The sequence below is a fragment of the Osmia lignaria genome, chromosome 9 (genome assembly GCF_051020975.1).
Source record: "Osmia lignaria lignaria isolate PbOS001 chromosome 9, iyOsmLign1, whole genome shotgun sequence".
NCBI classification, from domain to species: domain Eukaryota; kingdom Metazoa; phylum Arthropoda; class Insecta; order Hymenoptera; family Megachilidae; genus Osmia; species Osmia lignaria.
In genome coordinates, this window is record NC_135040.1 from 2,032,224 (window position 1) to 2,058,887 (window position 26,664).

Consider the following 26,664-nt stretch of genomic DNA (forward strand, 5'->3'; position numbering starts at 1 on the left):
TTCATGAGTTTGCGCGCGCACAGGTTCCGACATAAATGGTAGACCCTGTATTACCACGTGAACGATTGGACCTAGACATGAATTTTCAAGCTTACCAGTATTGCTCTTACACCACCATAGTCTACGAAAATGACGTAATTCCATTTTCCCTCTCCCCGCCAAATGAGAGCTTAGAAATTTGAAAAATTTTCCATTTCCACAACCCCGTTCGTGGCAATATAACAAGAATCTACTGTAGGTCAGTTTAAAATAATCAAAAGATTATTAATTGGCTTTTTGTTAACCGATGGTACCGAAAAGCCTATTAATTGATTTCCGGTAGATGAAGTGATTAAAGTAGATGTTATCATATATGTCATATCTAATTGTATTTCACACTGCATTTCGCCCCGAATATTTATTTCTATTAAAATACAATTTTACGAGCGGGCCCATCTTGACTATTTATACCAATGGCAACGAGCTTCTATTTACAGCAGGCGCTCGCTAATTCCCTGCCCTATAATTCCCACGCATTATTTACACGCGTGCAGGCACTCGACTCTCTCACCTAGATAGCCAATGACTGTATAAGTGCGACACAGAAACAAAGGAACTCCGGAGCCCGAAATGTGGGGAATTATCGAGCGCTTATTGCAATAAGTCAAGTGCCATTGACGCTTGATAATTCCCCATTTCTTAGAAGTGTCTGCCTCCAAAATCCGAAATAAGAGGAATTGTAGAGCGTTTACTATAATAAGTCAAATGCCATTGACGTTTGATAATCCTCTGTTTTTTAGAAGTGGCCGCCTCCGGAGCTCAAAATAAGGGGAATTATCGAGCGTAAAAAATCCACTTAGAAATAATATTAATAAATATTGTGTCAAATGTTATAAAGATAACATTAGAAAATGTTATGTTAAGATTCTCATTAGTCTTGTTTATAACATTCGTGTCATGATGACGGGTGCACAACCGTTATCTGTTCATTCTGTTAATTCCATACCGTGGTACTTTTCATACTTTATCATCGTTTTTCAGAATGGTGTCTGAACACGCGATTACTTGGTACGATACAAACTACTAACTGGAAGTACTAGATATGTAATCAGTCATGATTGTAGGAATCTGTGAAAACTAGGGATTATCGGTATCGGAAATTGAACCTTGGTCTTGCTGGTTTATCTTGTCAACGATGTCACTGCAAGCCAGTCAGAACTAACTATTTATTGCTTGAATTTTAAAATCAATAAGAAAATTCAAATAATTCTTAGTTGAGCAAATTATCAGCCAAACACACATTTGAAGTATAAGTTGTGTCACGAGTGTGACACGATATTATGGGACAAAGGGTTAAATGTTGATATTCTACCACTCCATTATAAGACAATATAAAATGCAAAAGGTATTATACGAAGGATAAGATCTAAATTAGGTTTGCAATGTAAAAACTAAAAATGTATTTATTGTTCAAGCAGCATCTTTAAGAGCAGACCTGCAAGTTTCAAAATAGAATACTTCAGATTCCAAACCACTCAAGGAGAGAAAGCTTTCAAAGTTAAGGACTTGAGAATTCTGCAGAGCAGTTACATTTCTGTTTCATCAGTGGTTTGTGCAATATAAATTTGCATCATATTGGATATAATTAGTAAATGTATTTAAATTATGCCAATTACAGAACGTTTTCAGTAATATAATGTTAAAATCCTTCACTCAATTTAAACAATATCATATGTTAGGTAATTAATCCTAAATTATAACTTTTTAATAAAAATACGGTAACAGTGATATATTTAGCTATATAACTATTGCAGTTATTTTTTACTGACTGAGACACTTTTTATTGTATCCTTTTTGCAAAAGTAGATCGTACTGTACCTATGTTCAAATTCTTTCTTCAATTAGTTTCGTACGTTTCACAGAATGTATTATCTAAAATTTTTACAGTTTAACAACTAACATTTAATACGTTATTTGATAATTTACGAATATTTGTTATCATGTATCCCCATTGTTATCATTAAACAAATTTCATGTTATGCAAAAAACAACATACTGCACAATTTCTCGATGCAATCAGCTACAAATATGTATATCAAGGGGTATGTTACTAGGAACATCAACGATTCTCAATTAAACAGGAAACATTGGAAGTTTAATTACTCTGAATAAAATGCAAATTATGGAATAATTGTTAGGAACATAACAATTACAAATTGTTACAAATTGTTAAAGTTACACTTCAATATGCGTCATAATTGATTCAATATTAACTTGATACAGAACATTTTCAAGCATTAAATTTAACGAAATTCTATAACCTTCATCGTATTTCGATAACGTTTATAAATTGATTTATACTAAACGGTTCAATGTAAATTGAGTAAACAATTTCGATTAATAATATAAAAAGTACATTTTTAAGGCAAAAATGTTAATTTTCTGCTTTGTAATTCTATAACACGTATTTGTACATGTTTATGATAAAAACTTTGTTTGTTTTTAATTACATACCAAAATGTTAATAAGTATTCAGATAAGTTTAAGAAAAACTCAAATTGTAAATATTTCATAAAATAATTAAGTAAAATTTGTGTTTAATATACATTCAATTATTTAATATTTAGGTCACTATGAGTAAATTTATTCAAGAAGTATTTAAAGTTTTTAATTTTTAATTATCAAAAATTATTGAGATATTACTAGTTAAATATTTTCTTCTCATACTTTAACAAGTCAAACATTCATACTATTATTAATTAAAAATAAAAAGGAAAGTATAATTTTTTAATATATACTCAGTAGCTATAAATATTAGGTGTATGTACGTACAAATTAATTGGTTTGGTGCGCTTTTTCTTTTCAATTGACGACTTATTTTTAAGAAGTAATCATAACTGCAATTATCAAAAAAATCGTCATGATTATCATATTTTCGCAGCACTTTTTGAAAATGTAATGCTAAAGGCACCGAATTAATTTATACACCTAATAGAAATTATTTTAATTTATTTTCTTAGCTTACAATTAGTGATACTCTTCCTTTCATGGTGTATTAGAATAAACTGTTGATAATAAATTAATATCGATTATTGTTACCTTTAAGCAAATTAGTTGTAACGTAATAAATTAGGTAAATGTACGTGTAACAGCTTCTTCTTTCGCACCTTCCCGATTAAAATACCTTAAATGTTCGCTATAAGCTGACTAAATGGTTGCATTGCACACTTTACTCCTTCATTTTACTGCCACTACACTTGCTATTCTCTTTAAAGTTCCACTCTCACTAGCTACTGTTCACTGGTAAGTGTGCTTCATACGACACAGTTATGCGTGCATGCAGATACAAGCTGCTATTTAACCACCCTATCTTACCTATACAGTACCGCAAGTTTTCGTTCTTTACATACGGTGACTGCACGTTATCTTCGACGATTTCTATAGTTGTTCACACATTCTTAATGGAAAATTGGTGTTTTCTCAATTGCACTTCATTTAAAAAATAAGAGTACTTTGTATTTCTTTTCTTTTTTATCTTCTAATAAGTTGTGACAGATGTTTAAAAATTATTATTTTTAGCAATTTAAAGACAATAATAAAACTAATTAACTTCTTGATCAAATATCTGTCACACCAATTTGTAACATCTTAATAACCTCTATCCATGATTCACAACACAATATAATAATAGATTTCAAATTAAAACTTCATTATATTATATATAAACCTTAACCCTTAACTAGTGAGTTTGTTTTTAAGGAACAATGAAATTTTTAAACAAATGATAATCAGATGTCTGTTTAATTTTCTTTTATATGGTATTTTTAACTTATAAAGTTTATTTATCGCTTATGTATTTGCATGTATTGGATATATAGAACAATTGGAGTATGCCAGACTTGGCTGTTAAGGATTAAACTCAACACACTAAGTAATTTTTAATATTAATTACATAGCTTATTTTTAAAAATTTTGTTTTCCTTGATGGGAGCTTCCATCAAGGGCTCTTTATAACATCAGTAAAAATAGTGATTGACGCACCTGTTACAGCTGACAGATGTTTAACATTGACGCTTTTAACATAATATTTTTGCAGTCGAGGTAATCTTAAGATTTCTTTTGGTATCACTATATTGGTTTAGGAACAATCTTTTTATATCCGGTTTTCTGTTTTGTAAGATACATTCGCGATCAAATCAGACTTCTCCAAGAAAAATGGCCATGTCCGCGACTTCAGCGAAATCCCGGGTTAACAGTCCTTCCCGAAGGCTTTCCGGTTTCCGGTTCTCCCTGTAGGTTTCCCCTTCTCGGACTCTCGCCTTTCACCTTAGGTAACGGTGGAGAGAATGACTGTGTATGGGAGACGGCTCCTATACATATATGTATATACAGAGGTGCCCAGTTAGGCGTCCGCATTTTTGCCCACATAAGAGTCCGTCGCTATACCCACCAGTACTTGGAAACAGAAGTTCCACACATGTCGAAGTTTTCACGCATGTGGAATCGCGGCCTTACAATCGTGGATTCGGAATGACAAATGACGTTCGAATTGACCGCCGCATTCGCATGTATAGAATGCACTCATCTCCTCTCCTTCCTTCAATTGAATTCGCAGAAGTCACCGTATTTCGTTAAATCATCCGTATTTGGTCCCGACTGTGGACGCTTAAGTGGGCATCTCTGTATACCACAGTTCACCAGAGTCCATAACTGCGACGCGCAGGTTGGAAGATGGTGGGGGAACGCAGCGAGCTCTCTGCTAATCGCTTTCCACTTCGTTTGGGAGTATCGCCAATCAGGGTGAAGATGCGTACTGGAGATGCGCGAAGAACGAAAACTGGTCTTTTCGCAGTTATGGACTCTGGTGAACTGCGGTATATAGGTATGTGGCTGCCCACCATTTGTGCATAAGCGTTCACGCGGGAATATATGAATTGATATTTATGTTATTCATATTTCTTAATTATATAATATTATACAGGATTTAATATTATTATTAATATTAAATATTTAATATTAATTAATTAATATTTAATAATTAAAAATCATATTATTTTGTTTCTAAATCACTTTTTACAATTTTTACAAATCACAATTTACAAAATATTTACAAGAATATTAACCTTGAATGTATAATTTTTAAACGAAAAGGTTTCATGTGTTAAAAGAATAATTACAAAAAAAAACATGTGAAATACAAAATCAAATTAAATTCTGGTTCTCTCCATGGTCCGCTGTTCGAGGGCTAATTTTGTCAAAATTGAGATTTTGAAAATTCCTACTTCCCTTATATCGTCATTTTTTCTAAAAAAGCCTAGTCTAATCTGAATGTCATATTATTTTGTTCGTCATAATCAAGCGATTGCAGTACATAAAAAAAGTCGTCGCCATTACGAATCGCCCAAAAATGAATTATCTCTATCGCGGTACTAAGTTCGTCCTTAGTCGCCCACGTCGATACCAAATCAACCAGGCTCTTTTTTCGTCTGCATCGAGGTCGTTAACCAATTCATCGTATATTTTTCTCTTTTTTTTTGTGGACCCATCGATCGCATCACATTTTCTGTGAGAGCGCGCTCGATTCTCCCGTAATTGATAACGTTTTCGTTATTCGTCCATAGCCACGAGCTGCGGGCAAACGTGAAATTCGATCAGCCAGAAAAAATGACGGTGTATGAAATCTCGTGTTTTTCATGCACTGAAATCACTTTGATGCCATAGAGAAGACGAGCGATTCAATTATTCGTATACAGAGTGGTTGGCTAAAAATTGATGACTTAACTGTCAGACATGGATCCCAGTCATTTCCGCGCCTATTATAAATTTCATTACAAAAGTGCGGATGAAAAGTGCTGATTGGATAACGGCGTTGGTTTCGCTTTTATCACGAGATCTTTTTTTTTTAACACGCTGATAGTTTTCAATACAATTCAATTTTTTAATTTTTTGTTGAGAAGAATGATGGAAGTTGCATTCAGAAAATTTAAAAAGGTGACATATATTGAACGATTCCTGTCGAAAACTTGAAAGTGCTATTCCTTATAAAACGGAAATATTAAAAATTTATTAGAAAATTAAATTTACTTAAGAAATTCAAATTCGTAGTTCGTATTTGCAAAGGTCATAATTATAATTAGTAAAATTAGTTAGACTGTTGTAGATGCCAATAGCAGTGAAAAGGTTAATTTATTTATAAAGAAGAAATTTCATAAACATTACGTTTCCAGATGTAAAGTTACAAAGTAAACGATACCATATACATAAAATAATAAGATAACCCATTCAATCCTCATTAACCTACATAGAGGATGGCAATTAGTAAAACTTACCACCTTTCCTAAACTGCAGAAACTGCAGTAAAAATTGTGGAATAAAAATTGTATGGGAAAAAGAGAGCCATAATATGATATTAAGTTTTTCCAAGTGGAGTCGCCTCGGACTTTTCTATCTTTTATTACGTACTTTATATCTTTTTTTTACGTAGATCAGTTCTTTAGAACATTTTACATAGAAATGTAAGAAAAGAAAATTAACAGGTAATTAATTTCCTTAATTCTTCAAATATTTTAATTTCAAAAGTGAAATATTTTATACAAACATTTGAAATATCTAAACAAAATAAATATTATAACTAATAATTAAAAAAAAGGTGATAACTTCGTTTAATTATATACTATTTCTTTTATTTCCAAAGATAATGTTTTATAACTGTGTTAAAATGAAACTATTTTTTCATTTACATTGAGAACTTGGATTGTTTATTTAATTTTTAAAATGATTCTATATTTTTGTACATATCATATTTTTTATTAATATAAATATAATATTAAATCCTGTCTCTATAATTTTCAGAGCATCTTATAATTTTGTCCAGCAGTGTAGTAAGAAACCAAGCACTTATGGAGTTAATTTTTAATAACACACCCTATATTAAATGTATTGTGTTCCATCATGTATTCTATTCGCACAAAACTACCAGGGAACGTATATATCTATGGTACTCACAAATTGAATATCGATTTCAAAAACGGAAATAGTAGTAAAACGTGCTCTCTTTGACGCACTAGTCAACGTGTACCCATCAAACATAGAGCTTGGTACACAGGCATATGTACACTGTTTCACGCCAATTTTTTATATACAAAGCTCATATTTGATCATGTAACAAATGAATTCTATCCCTTCACCACCGTTATTTGAAAACATCAAAATTCGGTTGTCGGAACAAATAGAACAAAAAATCTCGGCATTTTTTCAACGGTGATTTATTATACAAGGTGTCACAAGTTTTTCTCAACATATAAGGATTGTATTTTCTGTAATATATCGCAGATGTATTTAAAAAATAATACAACCCAAAACAGCATTTTTCAGAAAACATGGAAAACTGTCGAGTATACTTGTAAACTGTGGTGTTTGCAAAATGAAGGCAGTTCCGCTACATTCAAACAGGAAGAGCGCACTGCCATGCGATATTACACACGCCAGTATTATATTCTTACATTATATATTATCATTTATTAGTTATATATTTTATTTTCGTTCTAACGTGCAGTTGTATCAGTTACGTGAATATATGATTTCCACCAAGCATCGTTTGTAGCATGGTCAATCCACGATTCCCATCGCACAAAATATTGGCAAAAAAAAAAAAAATACATTCGAGGGAATGATCAAATTCTTAATCTTTGAAAGTCTCTCCTCTTTTTTACATTTTTATATTTCTCCAAATGTACGTAGAACTGAATTATTTCTCACTGTAATACTATTTTATTCAAACAATGCTTTTTCATACCTTGATCAACAAAATTATCTTAATTCTAAATGTCACAAGTATACAGTCTATATCTTGCTTATATAAATGACACAACTGGAAATATAACAATTTTGTGCTTTGATGAGCAGATATGTTTACCATATGGTCATAACTCTAAATGTGATACTTTGATATAGGGTAATATGTTCTTGTTTGAAACATTGAAAGTGACGTGAATTGTAGAGTTCACGAGTCCGTACAATTTTCATAATGAATAGATCTAACTCTTTAATGGTTGTAATTAAAAAATTGGTACACAGATAAAACTTGGCGCGATTTAATTATATAGATATGGAGGGGGGATAGTCCACTTCTAGATGATATATGTACACATTAACTCAAATCTATTTTTGACCAGAAACTAAAATTTAATTTAAATTAAAAATAGGTCTGAGTTAGATTATATCTGTCAGAAGTGGAGCCCTCTATAAGTGTGTGTATTGGGGGGGGGGGGGGGGCAATGTATTCATCCATTCACAAAACAAGATTCACTCTAAGCAAGGGACAAAATACATATACATATGATGTCCTAAGACCTATTGTTTAATAAGTTTTTAATAAACAATGTCCGACAGTTACAGCAGTGATCTTGACAACACATATAAAAATTATCGAAATTGAAAAAATTGCATTTTTTTAGTTATGTCACTGTTGAACCGCCTGTGCAATACTATTGGTACATGGAGTATCGGTGTTCTCGTTAACTGCATCCAGGAATAAGGTACCCGACGATGAATCGAAAACTGTGCTCGATTTAATAAAAGGAATTTGTTCGACGCAACGGCATCTCGATAATTGGATTCTACGTACGCGACGATATAATGAGGTTACATTGATAAAGGAGCCGCGAGGGAGGAAGCAAAAGGTAGATGGTAAGAAGCAACGAGGAAGCGAGAGGGAAGAGAATGAGACCGCACACAAGGCAGAAGGGGTTATCGAGAGTGGTGCGGTGATCCAATCATCCCAAGACGCTGTCATGAAATTGCCTCTGAGCTCTATTCTATCCGCGTGGTACGGCCAATTGCCCGCTTCCTCCCTCCCAGAACTCTCGAAGAAACTTTGCTGCATTTCGGATTAAGTCGGCCGGGCTTAAAGCTCCCCCTCCCTCTGCCACGATCGCCTGCAGAGCGTAACAATCCTTGAGAGCGGCGGTGCAAGGCGATTGAACTGAAAAGAATTCTTCTTTCCACCGAATCGCCTCCATTAAGTACGAGAATTCGCGTACTCTCGCCCGGTTCAAAACGCCAGGTGTAAGGATGACTTCGTGAAGGACGGCCTAGCATGAAAACCATGAATGATGCGAAACAGGGGCAGAGTGGGATTTGAATTTTTATCGAGATTAATGACATGACAGGCGACTATACTTGTAGAATACTATTCTACGATCATAAGAAATCTTGCAGGACGACCAGTGGAGCAAGAGGGACTATCCACACATCGACTGATCCCTTAGTTTTATACGAGCCTAATTGGTACATACGACTGCTTTGTCCAATCATACAACGTTACCGAAAGTACGTGTGAATTGAGGCGGGGCACGACCAATCAGATTGTGTTATTCTCATGGAACGTCTTGCGATCAGTGGACAGTATGGACTCTCAATTTAATTAATTAAACCCCAAACGCCGACCCACTGGAAATTTTTTCCAACTCCTTATAGCCAGTCCACAGTTGCTACATAAACACTCCGGAATAAAATCTCGTCATAGTCACAACAACAGCTTATCATATAACGTAAAGTAATTCAAATCACTTTCAATTGGATGTATATGACGATGAAAATATAAAGGGAAGGAAAGTGGCTGTCGCATTGGTTAACCAAGGATCATAATAGACAATGTTTAGGCCAGGCCCAGGGGTCGGAAACTCCCCTCTACAAAAAGTCTAGCATTGACTGTAGCGCCATCTACTAACCATCCGTCATGAGTGTAGTAAAAGTAGACATATATATATATATATATAAGTATACTATATATGTCTCTGATATATATAGTACTTGTCAGACTGATATATATATGTATATATATAGAATACGAAATTTTGGATAGTCATAAAGTGATTGCTAAAAATCAGAGATTTATGATTTAGCTGATTTCTTATCTTTAAATCATAAATCTGTGATCATTAGTGAGATAAAAAGTAGAAATTACAGCTGGTACCATAAGAACTATAATCTAAGGAATTTCTGAAAATAAAATGCAAGTATTTAGAATGCTTGATGCCCTATTGCCCTATTGAAGCCCCATTGCCCTATTACCCTACTGCCCTAATTAGGTTACTAATTAATTTTGCCAAGATTACTTGTTAATTAGCCGACGAATGAACTAATAAAACTTTTAATAAATGAATTATGTGCATAGAAATAAATGTTCTATACAATGTATAGAACATACTCTTTAAAAGAAGTGTCAGCAACATATCGAATTTTTAGACATAATAGCACCTTTGGTAATCCTGGAAGTAAGAGGAGGATTTTCGCTGCTCGAACTCAAGGAAATTAATTCTTGCTTGAGAATAGCGCTATTCTTCGGTAATTAGTGTATCTTATTTCCTGAAGCCTGGGGTTATTCGTTTAATCAATTGGAATTTAGAGGAAAACAAGAATTTTCATATAGAAATACGAAACTTCTTATACTTAAAAAAACACATAATGATCAAATAAATATTTATGTTTACTTTTTCACTGCTTATATGATAATGCATAATCTTAGGAAAATATTGATAAAAGCAATGAGATTTATAGAAACTTAAATAACTGTTCCAATTATAATATTCCAACTGCAAATATAAAAATATGCCCTCATTCTCATCTGATGAAACCTCAGTCAAATAGTAACAGTTTTTCTTCACTCACCAACAGTACGTAGGTAATGTTATTAATAATAAGAAATAGTTTCTCAGGATATTTCAAATTTAATCATGTACCTAATAAATTTCTTTAATTAATGAAAGTGTACAAACCAAACCTTAAGGAGGACCTCCATCAAGGGCCAAAAAGTTGGTAACATCATAGCTAACACCTAATGTCAAAAATTGGAAAAGAAGAAAGAAGAAAAGGAAATAAACTGCTATTTAATTCAATGAAAATTCAATCAAGAAACCAACAAAATACTTTATTAAGAAGGGAAATTTAAAGAGAACCACAATGTTAGCAGAAACGTTAAAAAAAATATAGCGTTGTTTTTTATTTTTAATATCAATGTTATTTGTATAAAATTGAAAGAAAGATAAAATGATTTTCGAAAATTGCATATTAAAAAAAAGCAGTTTAAGTTTAAAGAAGTTTTAAATATAATAATTTATTGATGTTTAATTTTCCAGTAATTCTTGGGATCGTTACTATTCTTTCTTATATTTTTCATATAATTTATTTTGTAGCAAATTATGTATTAAATATAACAAAGGGATTAAGAATGTAATCAAAACTACTCTACAAGGAAGTACAACCACCATTTGTAATAAAAATGTTCTTTACAATTTATCCTCTCCAACACCTCATAATAAAAGACATTTAAGGTAAATTTTCAACGCACGTAATATCACGAGACGGTTTAACCGGTAAAAGTATCAAAACACGAGTGCTTTAACAAGGTTCTCGCTCGGCAGAAACAACACCGTGAATCTAAGTAAGGTAGAAAACGTAACTCGGTTGTTGGACCGTTGTTGTTCCTGGAAAGCAACGTGAAAATCTAGGAGAGAAGCGATTACTAGACGGTGGCAACGGTGACGGTCTGAGGTGGAAAGGAGGAAGGTGACGGGAAGAAAATGCTCGGTGTCCGTTCTTTAACTAGCCACGGGAAAAACGAAGGGCCTGTATCTTGCTTTCTTTCCTCTCAAGCGCGTTTAATTTAGCGCCCGAGCGAAAATCGAGCGAATCGGGTGAACCGGTCGACGAATAGATGGTGCACTTACCGAGAGATAAGTGGCAGCAGTGCTGGTTGCTTGTTTGTTAATCTAGAAGAGCGCTCAGGATTATCTGTTGCAAGCTGTTGCGGTGTAGAGTGATCGTTAATGGTGTTACCCTTCTATGGCCACCATGTACGTTCGGTTTAAACGTGTACGCTGAATCATTGTAGGCTATCGAAGATAAACGAAAACCATTTCTGCCGAGATCGTTTAATTTGGAAGTTCGAAAGCGACAGCGAAAGTGAATTCTTGTCTTAGATTTCAGATCAAACATTAAGTCAATATACTACGACTATGACGGGGAATTACTATTCTTAAAAGATTTCTGTGATTTATATTCAAATTATTTATTTATTAATAAATCAATGTGGATGGTTCGTTGAATGTATTAAGATATGATTCTTAAGAAAGATATACTTTGCTTTTAGGATAATGGCAAATTATTCAATTTATAATTATAAAGTGATACGTCACAATGCTGAATGTATGTGTGAGACCGATCGCTGCCGAGTTGAGCCGACGGTCGACGAAGGCAACGGTGAACACGAGCGTAGTCTGTTTGAATCTATCATGGCAATTTTCTGCGGTGCGCGTGGATTAGTATAGTAAAGCAAAGTATTGTATTATATTCTAATTAAATATCTTGAGAAACATTTTTGGAGTGTCACGTAATTTCTATCAAATTTAAATTTTCAATTTCATATTATTACTATAATATCAGTACTATTCAAAATTAAATTTCCTTTTACATTTATTTATTTTTTATTATTTAAGCTTATTAAATTCGTAGTACTCATTATTGATCACCAATGCCTCCTCCCCCCAACAAGTAATGGGTTAATATTTTGCCCTTTAACAATAAGATATTGTCAATGATGTGTATGCACACTGAGTCCCATCGAAGTTGTCGCAGTGAAGTTGGCGCACTAACACATTCACGACGCGGCGTAAATGTGTTAGTGAATGTGTAGCCAACTTCACTGCGACAACTTCGATGGGACTCAATGCAACTCACTCAGTGTACAGTACCGTGCATGGTAGGCTCTCCCCGGGAAATGGCAATATCCTGGCTTTCCCCCTCCATAGGCTTTCATGGACTCCGGCTCTCATATGCTTCTTCGGGCTCCAAGCCCCCCTCCCCAGGCTTTCCACCCTTCCCATAGTAAACGCGGGTGTTTCAGCCTTTTCTATTGGCTTCCGGCCATTCCGGGATTCCCTGCCTTAATTGTACATTTTCACTAGTTCCCGGCCCTCCCCTTCCCTGGGCCGTCACCTTTCCCTTTAAGCATCCCCGAGAAGACTGGCGATGTAGGAGAAGAAGCCCCGTATATATGTAAGTATAGTAAAACCTGGATAAATGCAACGAAAGAATGCTTGGATAAGTGCAACATCGCTATCCCCTTCACTTGGGGGGATCCCCCTAGGCGAACCGAGCCGCTCGACGAGGGAACCGTATAATATGATCCGACCGTAATATCGGTGTGACTAATACTAATTGAACGATAAAACTTTTTTATTTTTAACTTTTTCTTAATGAAACTTTTACTAACGCATTTGTGAGATTTTTCTGATTAAAATGACACCAAACACGATATAGGTTGAATGATATATTGAAATGAATAAGGTTTGAACGATAAAAAATAACGCACCAAAAGTTATGGAGTTCGTTGACAAAGAATAATCATAGAATAAATAAACTATAGTAATAGAATAAACAACATAGAATTGATAGCACGACTGAATATAAATGATGTGTACGGACGCAGAATCGACATGTCGGCTGAATACAAAAGATGTGTATGGAATCAGAATCGACACCTCGCTTGGATAAATGCAACATTTAATTGCCCAGAATCGACACCTCGCTTGGATAAATGCAATCACTGGATCCCAATCTCGGTTGCATTTATCCAAGTTTTACTGTAGTGTTCATTGCTGGTAAGTTGCCGAGCACCAACAAACTGATCCGACAGAGGGGCAAGGGGACTGTGCGTTTGTTCCACCTAATCCCTTCCAGGAACCCGTAACTTGAAAAGCCAGCAGTTTGTTGGTGCTCGGCAACTTACCAGCAACGAACAGTACTTACATACTATATGTATATGTATAGGTCCGTAACCTCTCACCACTTGCGCTTAAGCGTTTATGTGGGAAAATTTGAACTGATATTTATGCAATTATCCATATTTCCTTATCATATGCTAAATTTTATAATATCTAATAATTAAAAATCATATTATCGTGTTTCTAAATTACTTTTAATATTAATATCGTGAAAATTAAGACTGAGAATTTCTGTTTCCCCTATATCACCATTTTCCCTGGGAAAGCTTATTTTGCTTGATGCTATACACATGTGCATTGCAACTATATATCACAACTATAGGACTACTGTTCATTTTCGATGATGGGAAGACCATCGATAGTATTCCATCAACATAGAAAGCTCCCCAACCCATGAGACTTCTACCTCTGAAATTTCTTTTAGAAAAATATTGGAGTTCTTTACAAATGTATCTCCAATATAAACAGTTTCCATCAGAATCATCCAGACTAAAGCTTTTTATCGCCAGGAAAGATTACGTGAAAAAAAACTCATTTTAGAAAATGTTTGAAAAAGGTATAGTAAAATAAATTCTTTACATATATATATTACCATCTGTAATTGTGATTCATTATTTTTTGTGACAAAACAAAACTCGTTCTGTTGCTTTTAGTTTCTGTTTTTTAATATATTTAATAGCCTTGATTAACAAATAACTGAAGAGAAAACGATCTTTCTTCTTTTGTAGACTATAATCATCTAAATTTTTTAAATTCCACTGCAAGATACCCTGAATATCTTGAAGTTTAAGTTTTGATTTTCTTAGCTTGCCTTAGTTCTTAGTTTGTATTTCAACGTTATACCCTTTTTTTAAAGAAAACTTGCGTGCTTCATTTGCCTGCCATTAAAGTGAATGGTATTGGGTAATTACAAAAGTTTTTATACGTTTCTAAACGATATTATTATTTCTGTAAATGCAGAGCAACATTGTTGGAAATAGTTCTATTAAAAAGACAACACTTTCAATTGTTTCTTAAGAACAGCATTAGATTATCTCAAGTGTAGGTATTTTTATTACAAAAATAATGATTGAATAGAAGTATACAAAAAACACATTTGTAGAATATGATATTATGAAAACAAGTGTTCAAAAATCATAAGAGGAACTTATTCTGCTAAAAGTTATTATATAATTATTACTGCAAAGGAAAATATTTATACCTTTGAAAGTTTGTAAAATTAAACAAAAATATAGAAGAATAAAGTTAGAAAAGAAGGTGAAAATTATTTAATTGATTAATTTATATATTTTTTCTTTGGGAGGATTAATTGACCCTTTTGTATCATTCAAATTTTTATTAGAATTGTATTATGTAGTCCATATATTTTTCATACTAAAAAACAGCCAAATAATATTTTCATCAACAAATATAGTACCTTTCCAAATATAGGGAAGTAATAAACTAGTACTACTAGTATGTACACGCGTTGGTAGGATCGATGTGCACGGTAATGATGTACGGTGGCGTTTCTATTTTGCGTTTTACAAAGCTTAGTTTATGTTACATACTAAACGCAGTTTAGTCATAAAAAGAAATTTGTTTCTTTGACTCAAGAAACTTAACAAGAATCTACAGATTTCACAGAAACAGAATACTTTATTAAAAATTTATTAGTCAACCCGTATCTAAGATTGAAAAAAATTCTTGCGCCATTGTGTTTAGTGAGTTGAAACCTTACCGAATGGCCGAATTTTTTTTTTCTTTTTTTTTTTTTGCCACTTCAAAATAAGTTGATGAAAAGTTTTAGTTTAGTTCCAAGGGTTGGCTTTAGAACGAATCTCGTTAAATATTTAATTTTCACTTGGAGTCGATTGTATTCAAAAATCCATGAAAATTAAATTGTAATTGAAAATCATATCAAGACTTTTGCAATGATCCAATAATAGTCATTGAATTCATATTGAATTCTTTTGTATGTAGTAGAGGATAAATAAAAACAGCAAGTATTAGTTCTATTTGAACACAAAGTTTCCAATTATTTATTGGCTCTTATCTAAAATCTTATTTCTATTCAGCCAGTTTTCCAGTACATTGATATTATTAATAATCGAGATCAAAAGATCAACAATGTTTGTTAACAAATACAGAAGAGAAGAGGAAATTTACGATAGAAAAGCTGTGATAAAGTGAACATTTGTCAAGCATGGAGTACAAAAACTGTTTGTTACTATTGCTTTTTATTTTTATCTCTAGGCAGAAAAGCAACGATAGCATCGGACACATATGGGTTCATAGCGTGCATTGATTGGTTCTACGAGGTCATATAAATGGGTTCACAGAGCATGGTGAACAATGTTTCGAAATTCATATATGGGCTCATGGCAGTGAAAGCAATTGACGTATCGTAAATCTACAGCGTCATATTGATAAACAGTGTTATAGTATTGTGTTATTCAGGGAAAGTTATCATGTGCTTTTGCATCAAAATCTGTGACTTCGTGTAAAAAGGACCCATATCAATATTTATAAACTTAATGATATGTTAAAAAATATGTGTTCAAATAATTGCTGTCACAAAAGTTTTTGCTATTTCATGTTTCTTTTTTAATGTGAAAAGAGAGATTTAACGCTTATGCTATTTGTGCCTTTTACAAAAAGTATAAAGTTAATCAAATTTATTTTGTGAGAAATTTTGTCATTGACATATGCAAATGCCGTTATAGTAATTTCCAAATAGAATTGCTTATAGTAAAAATATAACATTGGCACTAACAAGGAAACATACCGAACTGTCCGTCTTCGATTTTGATGAAACTTGGTGGATACATAAAGCAGGTGAAAATAAGGGACACGTATTTTTTATAGCGGCCCAATCGCAAGTCTAGGAAGCAAAATCACCCCTTGAAGTTTCAGAAGAAAAATGGTATCTCGAAAACTATCACAGATATAAGAAAACTTCTTCAGGAAAAGTTTCATGGTTTCTTGAAGTAAAACAAAAGGTGATCACAGATTTTGTAAGAAGTACTTTGTTTATAACAAAAAAATTTATTGTTACATTATTTTAAGATACAAAAATTTACATTATGACAAAAAAGAACCGAAATTTTTTTCTCAATTCATTGATATATAGTATAATAGATTTGCCTCGTACAGTTTTGTAAATTTTCATATAATACGCAGACTCTGTCGCAGATTCGGTCGCACGAGATATACAAGGTGATCCTCCAGCTACGCTACCCGAAAGGAAGTGCCGCCACAATAGAATGTAGTAGTCGACATCCCATTTCTGTCATCGCTTACTTGAACGAGGTGGCCCCTGCAGCGAAGACGGCTGTGTGCGTGAAAATGTGTTAAGAAAATATTCTGTTTTCCGCAGCGCTTAAATGGGACTCTTCTGCTCATTACACACATTTTCACGCACATAGCCGTCTTCGCTGCAGAGGTCAAGTAAGCGATGACAGAAATGGGATGTCGACTTCTACATTCTATTGTGGCGGCACTTCCTTTCGGGTAGCGTAGCGAAAGGATCACCCTGTACATATTGAGACTGCAAGTTGAGACTCGAGGTGTGAAACGCTCCGCCTAATCCTCACCTCGAACCCTCGTCTAGTAGTAGTAGTAGTAGTTTCTATTAGTAGTTGTAACCTAGAGAGCAAATAGCGAGAATGCGTGTGGGTCAACTGTATAAGTGTGCGTGTCTAAGTCTGGCCCATCTAGCTCCGACCAATCAGACCTAATTCCTTAGGAGTCTCAACTTAGCAGACGCGTACAGTACATGTATAGGCATACGGGCGGTTATTTCTGTGAGATACGCATGCTATCGAATAAATTTTTATTTTTATTTAAAATAAATGATTCAATTTAGAATCCAATAATTTCATTTTACTTCCAATTTTCGTATGAAGATTATTAACAATTATTTGAATGCATTTTTATTTAAACAATGTTTAAGTGTGCTCGGTACACACACGGAAATGGTTATGTCCGAGGTTCCCACTCATCCCCATAGGCGGTCCCGAGGTGAATGACGATGAAGGGGAGGAGGCTCTATATGTATACAATAGGCCTGTGGCTTCCCACTACTTGCACACAAACTTTTACGCGGGAAAATTTGAATAAATATTTATTTTTCAGTTACATACTAAATCCTATCTTACTACTATATAAAAGGACAGCCCCTTTTTCGTTTGGAACCGCTAACCGCGAAAACTACTGAACCAATCGCTATCAACTTATAACTACATCATCTTCATAGTCCCCGGAATGTTTAACAATAATAAAATCTACCGATTTTTCATTAAAATGTTATTATGCTATTAAAAAAGTGATTTATGATATGTGAATCCCCGTCGCGCATGCGCTCCTACCGCTTGCAGCCGCGCACGCGCTCTTGGACCGCTTGAGTGTAGTTTGAGAATCACCCACCAGATGGCGAGCGGCATTCCACAAGAGAGTTGTCGAGTTCAGACTATAAGATGAGTTCACATCAATGATTACTTCAAATTCTCGAAGTTTTTATTTATTAGAGTGGATGAAGCCGCGACAGGGATGCTAGTTTTATAATATTCTATAATTAAAAATTATATTATTATTTTTTTCTAAGCTACTTTTGATATTAATATGGTAAGAATTAGAATTTGTAGGATTTCTGCTTCTCCTATACTGCTATTTTTCCTAGGAAAGCTTGATTTGATCGCGAGTGTACTATGCAAACTGCGTGTATACTGCGTGTAAAGTGCAAATAAACTTGAGTTAGAATGGTAGCATGGTATTTTCCTAGTAGACTTTGTCCGTAGACATCGTTTCTTGTTTTCCATTTCAGTGGAAAATATAAGAGAAGCCAAGATTTGTGTGTGAATTGTTTCTACACTTGTGCATATATGTATGTGTTTTGTAACTCGTTGGCTGCAGACTGCCTGCAGACATTTGTCTGTGAATTGCAATGCTTTTAAACACGAAGAAATAATAAAACACCATCATTAAATTAAAATTATTTACACAGTCAAAATTTCACTTTGAGTGCCACATCATCCAAATGTGGATGATGCTTGAATTTCCATAGAAATTCATTAAGAATTTGTTGACTGACCTAATTAGAAATACTCGTATTAAATATCTCAAATTATGGATAATAGACGTGTACAATGAAATAGTGTAAAAATAATAGATAAGATTTGTAATGAATAAAATCAACAACTTCAGTGTGGTGGTCAATGTGTTAAAGCAATTAATCAACAAAGTATTGAAAATAATTAACATTTAACAGACGGGCCACGTAGATTTACGTTTTCGCTTGAATTTTTATTAAGTTGCATTAGTTAATTGAATAAAATTGCAACAATTTAAAACCATACATATATGTTTACATAATTCTTTTAAAAAATGCTTGAAAACTGAGAAAGACAGAGAAAAAACAACCCATCCGTTAAGTGTTAAGGTGATCCATTTAGACATACTTGGTACTGATCATCTTCTTGTATAATTATTTATTTAATATCGATTATAATCATTGGACTAAAAGAACCGAGTGCATTTGTACAAACCCAGACAGTACAGACAGTACGAAAACTTCACTGAATCACTGTCGAAACTTCACTTCACTTCACATTGTTGTTATGGTCCAGATTTTTCACTTTACGTCTATCATTTGTTTTGGTCATTTAAAGACGGGATATCAGAAAGAGAAAAGTTTCAGACGTACAGATGAAAGAATTTTTGTGCAACTGGATCCTTATGTCTATCTTACTTATTAAATTGAAAATAAAAAATTGCCAAATTATCAACTTTCCAAAAAAAGTACCTAAATACTTTTTTATGTAGAATGTTCTAAAAAATCGGCCCATTAAAAAAAATAATGAATTGTTTAAAACACACCTCGTTGCATAACTAACATGTTTCTTCAAATAGAATACCAATTATTGGATGAGGTTGAATTCATCATATGACTTCCTTTTTTCTGTCTATGTGAACATAGCTCCTTAACAGAGAGGCCTAAAGACACAAGGTTGTCTTTTGAAAAAAAAATTTCATCTATCGATAGCAGGAAGTAGCATGACACAACATTTTTTATTTAACAGAATTAATACAGCAAATGTAAAGTAAAGTTGTAGAGGACGTAAAGAGAATGTTAGAAAATCATTTTTGGTCGAAAAATTCTAAGTCTTGGTCGACTCAGAACCGAAAAACTAACTAAAGTCAATTTAAATCAGCTAAGTATTAACAAGCTCATCCTTGTCTTTTTCTAATTACACTATGGAAAGACCTATGACTTGTATACCCACTGTATGCTTAAACCGATTATATTGTGTATTCAGGTTCAGCCAATTGTTATTAAGATTAAATGTTCTAAAGCCATAGAAGGTGTCTTTATACAAGGATCTTTTCTTTCCTCTTTCTAGTCCCTTCCATTCTTCCTCCTTTGTTTGCATGGCCGCAAAGCGATCGATCATCGATATCCGCGTCAGAAGAAATTTTCCACGATACCTTCTAGCCTTATCGATCCCTTAAGTTCCAATAATAACTGGGTGAAAAAAATCAGCGTTAAATATATGGTTCCCTGGGTGATGATTTAGACTATCCCTGGTGCGATCGTTTCTCAACATCTGACGTGTATCCAGCGTTAAGTGCCTACGTGTTCCAACTATAATGTCTACGTTTGTAAGCGGGTCTGTATAGAATGTTAGAACATGGAACATCTTTATTCTACGTATCTATTTGTCGACTGTTACACAGCGTTTTGATTGTATTCGTATAACGTAAGGTAAATCGCGTACAGCCTTAACTGCTAAATCGTCCTATATATTCTGAGCACTGCTTCCATTTAATTATCTTTGTTTCATATGGATTTGAATAGAATGTCTTGCTTCTAATGCAGACCTAATTGGTCTGTGTTTGCAGTTTTAGGTATTATTACAAGGTGGTCATACATGTATTTAATAGAATTTTTATTTTATTTGATTTTTTTTTAATATTGATAGCGTGAAATAGAGTAAATAGAAACAAAATTATAGGTAAGGATAACTTTGCAACTTTAGATACCAGCGGTTGTTAATTTAAAATCAATTAATAATTCTTTGATCTCAAACTCAATAAAAATAATAAAAATTGAGTATACCTAAAATCCGATACACTTGAAAAAAAAAACAACTGGAATACCTTCTAAACTTAATTTGTAGACTAATGGCTATTTTGTTTTGGAAGTTATTTTTAATGTAAGTGTAATAAATGGTGATTACTCCAAATAGATAGGTACTTACCCACAAATGATTTCATATTAATTTAATTATACAGGGTGTTCTGTAACTGGTGGTACAAGCGAGTAGGGGGTAATTCTACGTGAAAAATTGAATCGAAAATGTAGAATAAAATTTTTTCATATGACGCTTTATTTTCGAAAAAAATAAGTTTGATGCGATAATAAAATTGTGATGTCGCGAACTCCCTCTTCCTAGACTTTCCTGGGTTCCTTCCCTTGAATTGAAATGTAGAATTTCCCACTTGCGTATGAACATTGCCGCGAGAAAATTTGAATTACTATTCGTACTTTTCAATTATATACTAAATTTTATAATATTTAATAACTAAAAGTCATATTATTTTGTTTCTAAATCATTTTTAATATTAATATCACCAAAATTACGATGTTAAAAATTCCAGCTTCCCTTTTATCGCCATTTTCCCTAGAGAATCGCAACTATACACCTAATAATACATAATTTTGCCATAGTCATAGTTTAATTTGCCATTTAATACCTCTGATATAATTAAAATAAAAAGAATTCAAAATTTTGTTTATAATTTCTACTATTAATAATTAATTTGAATTAAATATTTGAAGCCTATTATGTGCAACTATACAACAATTAATGTATCATATAGAGTTTCAAAAAAAAATAACAATTTATTATATAGAATGTCTAATTTATTTCTCTTATTTTTGTAATGCAATTTTTCGGAATAATTCAAAATCGTTATCGAACTGTATTGCGACTTGTCCTCCTATTGAAATATGAAGCATCAGCAGTAAAGTAAACCGTCAGAAAATATTTGGCTACGGTGCTTCATCATCCGAGATGCAGAAGAACAATATTGGTTCCTATCGTTTCCGCTATAGCAAAAATCCATTTTGTTCCTGGAGCCGAACTCCAGAGTGTTTCGTAACAGACGCCGCAAATAGATTCGTCCTTCGATAACAGGCAAAAACATAGAAAAAAAAGAAGAGGAAAACGCTGCAGCGATTTCAATTTTTTCCAAAACCCAAAGTAATACCGGCTACGTCAACAATACATACCATGCTCTTTCCTAAACGAAACGATTAATCGATGAAACTATCAATTGACCTTCCTCCGGCTTGTTCAATACTACGCGAATCGAACCGCGGATAAAAGTCAGTTATGTTCGACGATAAAAATTCTGGTGACCATTGATTTTTCTACGAAGAAACTGTTATCGGAAAAGATAAAATTTTATTTCGTTTCGCGATTCTGTTCCTGGTTACTTAGCAACCCTTCGGTATCGCCTTGTTGCAATTGGTAATATCAATAACGAAAACGTTTTTCGGGATTCAGCTTTTTTTATAGTGATTTATCGTATAATATCGAGATTCGTTGAATAGTTTCCTGGTACCATCGGCAATTTACATGAAACCGTAATCACAATGTTAATGATAATAGTTTCAATAGTTTGTTACGTGAAAACTGCTAACTGAGGTCGTGAAATGATTTCGAATTTTACCACTCGCAAATCCTATAATCATTAAAAGATACAGCTTATGTTAGGACGCTATATTTTGTTTTCAAAATTTTTAGAAATACATAAACGAGGACAAAATTGCAACTTCGGGACAGCTTTTGTTCTGAATTGTTAATTAGAAGGTAACAGATATTACTGTAGATCAACGATTCTCATGTTTTTTATAAATGAAAAGGTTTCATTGAAACTGAATTTCAAGACACTGTTACGTTCCGAACAGAATTTTTTACACGTTCTCCTCCCCCCCCCCCCTATCATCGAATTGTCCCCGTGTTAACGGGCGGATTAATTAACATTACCATCATCGGATTATCCCCAGTGCATGCGGGATACGACTGTCTATCCGCTCCCTTGCAAGTGATCACTCTCTTTTTGAGATTGCTGCTTGAGGCAGCAATTGTAGGCGAAAGCCATGTTGCCCCCCCCCCCCCCCCCCTTCTCTGTCATCTTCTTGATGGGCCGGCTCCCATCGTCTTGATCCGTCGTACCCTCGACCTTGGTTGGAGGTGCGAACGGAAACCATGAACATCGATAGCTTGTCTTGCATTCCGGACCTCCCCGGATTGAACGCAAAAGCGATCCTTGAAATTTCGAGATAGTCTGTCTCCTCCAGACATGATTCCGATTGTTGACGTAACAAATTCCTTCCTCGAAATCAGCGTGGTCCCACGGTTCAAAATCACGTGTCGTTCTTGGTACTGAATATCGCCGGATGTGGGCCCGAGGCATCGTTTGTGTGGTCCGATAATCTTGACCGCTCTAGAGCGTTCCTTATCGGTTCCACGAAGATGATCAAAATTCCCTATACGTACATTATAATAATCCGAATTTTCTGCTAAATTCACTAAGCACTGTAATATTGTAATTCCGCCACGCCGGTTGGTCCAAGTTGCGAATTTGGATTTCCATTTGACATTCGTTCGAATTCAGTAACCTGTAATGGTTTTGAAAAGCATGTTTCATTCCTATAACGCTAGGATTAGAGCGATTTTGTAAAATTTATTATACTTTAATGAGTAACGAGGTCTTTGATATGACAGGAAGAGTAAAGGAATATACGTGAATTAGAAAGAGAAAGATTAAAACAGAGAGAGGAACGCACATATCCCTGCTGCACCACCGATAAGCAAATCCCGCCTCCTTACGCATCGACACCGCCGCCTAATTCGTTAGGCGCACAACAACGCAATGTAAACAATTTCGGACGAGGCCCGCTCTGGTCTTCTCCGAGAGGTGCAGATTGCGACACTCTTCGACGTACAATCGCGAGCAGCGTGTCGGCGGGTCCGCGAAGTGGTTTAGAGACGAGTTTTGTCCTCAATTGTTCGGAAGTAGCAAATAGGGAAAAAGACTCAATCTTCGTGTATCGATTTTACTTTCGTTGTTTTGATTATTTTATTCATTATTTTAACCTTGCAGTTCCATTTTATTTCCTTATAAGTACATATATTTCCGTAGTGTTAGTTAATAGACTGCGTAGTAGTTCGCGCATTTAAAATTGTGTATCGGTGCAGCAGTTCAAGGTGTGTGTGTTCCACTCTCCTTCCTCCAGAAAACAGTCAGCAGAGAAATAGCAGCAGCAGAATTTGGATCACTATACGGAATTTTACCACATAATCCGGTGAGTCGTTTCCATTACTCTTCCGGTCGCTACATGCATATATTGATAAGGAATTTCCAGTAGTCAAAATTGACGAAGTCAATTTTGATTGTAAGAGTCTTCTTCAACTGGAGATTCCTAATTCCAAATTGTACTTTATCACACGTATTCGTCTATTTCCGGCCAATAATTGTGTGTCTCAAGTTTAAATTGTACGCGAGCTAAACCAGCGTTTTCTTATATTTAATCACATTGTTATATTTCATCATATTTTATATTTTATTTTACACCTATCATTATTATATTTCGATACTCTATATCATTCATAATATTTCGACATTTTATATATATTTTATTATATTTCAATATTTTATATATTTTTCATATTATTTCATTATTTTATATATCTTTCATATTTCAATATTTTATATATATTTTATACCTTTCACTATTATATGTATCCCATTATATTTTAACATTTTTATTTTATAATATATCATTTGATTCATCTCAATCAAATTTAATTTTCTTTGATAACCTTTATTAGTCTCCTTCATAAATCCCATGATATTAGCGATCTGATGAAAGGGCCCGTATGGGACTAGCGTATCTCCGAACCCACAAATATTTAATAATTTTCTGGCTTTACGGCGTCACCCGCGCGTTACGCTACCGATAGTTGCATTGCTCGACCAGTACGCTACCGCATTTTTATACTCTTGCATTTATACCTACATCAGCTGACACTTGACACAGTCGCGTCACAAGCACACGCGCGCGCGCCGCACGTAACAACACCAACAAGGAAAGTATGTCTTGTACAGTGTCGAGAAAAAGTAGGCTTTCCTGGAGAATATAGTGATATAGGGGAAGCAACACTTCTCCAAACCTAAATTTTGAGAACATTAATATTAAAAGTAATTTAGAAAGAAATAATATAATTTTTAATTATTAAGTATTATAAAATTTAATACATAATTAAAAAATATGAATAATAGTGTAGGATGCCGGCGGAAGATTATGGCGTTTCGACTCGGGAACTGTCCACTAGAACTCGTCAATGGGGCTGGATTTTCTACATACCCATAAGGCCCATGATGGAGCGCCTGCGAGAAATGATGGAGTACTCGCGCGACACCTTGCGGCCATCACGGGAGAGAGGCGCCCAGGTGCCGGGGCGCCAGATTCCGCTTGTAACCCCCACAATAGGATTAATATTGTTGCGCCGGGGAGTGGACCTCGCACTTTCCATAGTCAATTAAGTTAACAAGGAGCATTCTTATTAGTTTATATTTCAAATTCACAGAAGTTTCAAATTCAATTCAAAGAATTCAAATTTGCTCGTGTAAACGGTTAGGCGCAAATGGTGAGAGCCACAGCCCTTTGTACATGTAAGTATATGGGACCCTCTCTCTTACACCGTCATTCTCCTAATCACCACCTAAGTCCTAAGGAGAAGGCCGGGGAGGAAAGGCCTGAAGAGAGCCGGGAATTTAGAATTTAGGTCCTGGGAAAAATCGCCATTTTTCCTGAGGAAGTCTGGTTTGATCGAAAGTATACATCGGAATTTAAGAGAGGCTAAACAGTTAATTACACTGCTGCCGTATATTACTTGTTTGTTTCTAATAGAAAAATTTTACAAATTATCGCAATTATTATACAAATTATTCACGTACCATCCAGCTTCCTTTCGCATCCCATTACTGGTACGCATACCACTAGTTGAGAACTGCTGCCGTAGATTATATTACAACATAATGTTACATAGGGTGTAAATTAAAATGTGTCGAAAATTCATATTTCTAAAATTATTTAAACAATATTAATAGAATGTGTAGTGAAAATAGACATTTGTAAGATATATTAAAACTCTAATTATTAATAATAAAAATAGTTCACTTTCTAATTTCAAGTTTTCAATTCACGACCTTTCATTATTAAATGTTTCAATATAATAGTAATTACTACAGTGAATTTTAATATTTTTTTACCTTGACTCTGAATTTGAAATGCCACTGATAAATGACGTAAAACGATGATTATATTAATAATTAAAATCCCTGATTTTTTAAAAACACTAATTTAATTATACCGAATTTAATTTACAAGAATAATACATTTGTTTAATATATTTTACAGTCGAAAATCATGTTATTGATTGTAAAATCTATTAGGGAACACCCTGTGTATCGAGAAGCTAGACGGAAAGATCGCAAACAAGGTAGAAAAGTTTCGACTGCTAAAGAAATTATAAAGTTTAAAATCACATTGCGTTTAATGAGAAAGTAGCAAGAAGTGGTAATTTCCTGAAGTTGCTCCCGTCTGTGGTAGAAAAGGAATGAAACAGCGCGTTCATCCCTCCCAACGACAAAACGTACAATGTCTTCGAACGGTTATCCCAACAGTGGGGAAATTCATTTTTAGGATTACCTCCCATGCGTATTCCAGCCTTGATATCAATTTATCGAGAATCCATCGATTCTTGCCATTTCTCCATGCAGAATGGCCCCGCAAAATTTCTTTATACTCCCCTGGAGGCCGATATGTTCTCATACGACCGTGTGCCAC

At 34.1% G+C, this 26,664-nt stretch overlaps 1 protein-coding gene across 8 annotated transcripts in view; it reads right to left on the reverse strand.

The window, feature by feature from the left end:
• Positions 1–26,664, reverse strand: part of LOC117609900 (neurotrimin) — a 454,130-nt gene that overhangs the window by 387,237 nt on the left and 40,229 nt on the right. Inside the window, exon 1 of one of the 8 annotated variants that reach the window (XM_034336662.2) lies at positions 3,079–3,369. The exons of the other annotated variants lie outside the window; for them this stretch is intronic. The gene's annotated coding sequence lies outside the window, so the exon portion shown is untranslated. Of the gene's footprint in view, positions 1–3,078; positions 3,370–26,664 lie in introns of those variants that run through there. 8 annotated transcript variants of the gene reach the window in all.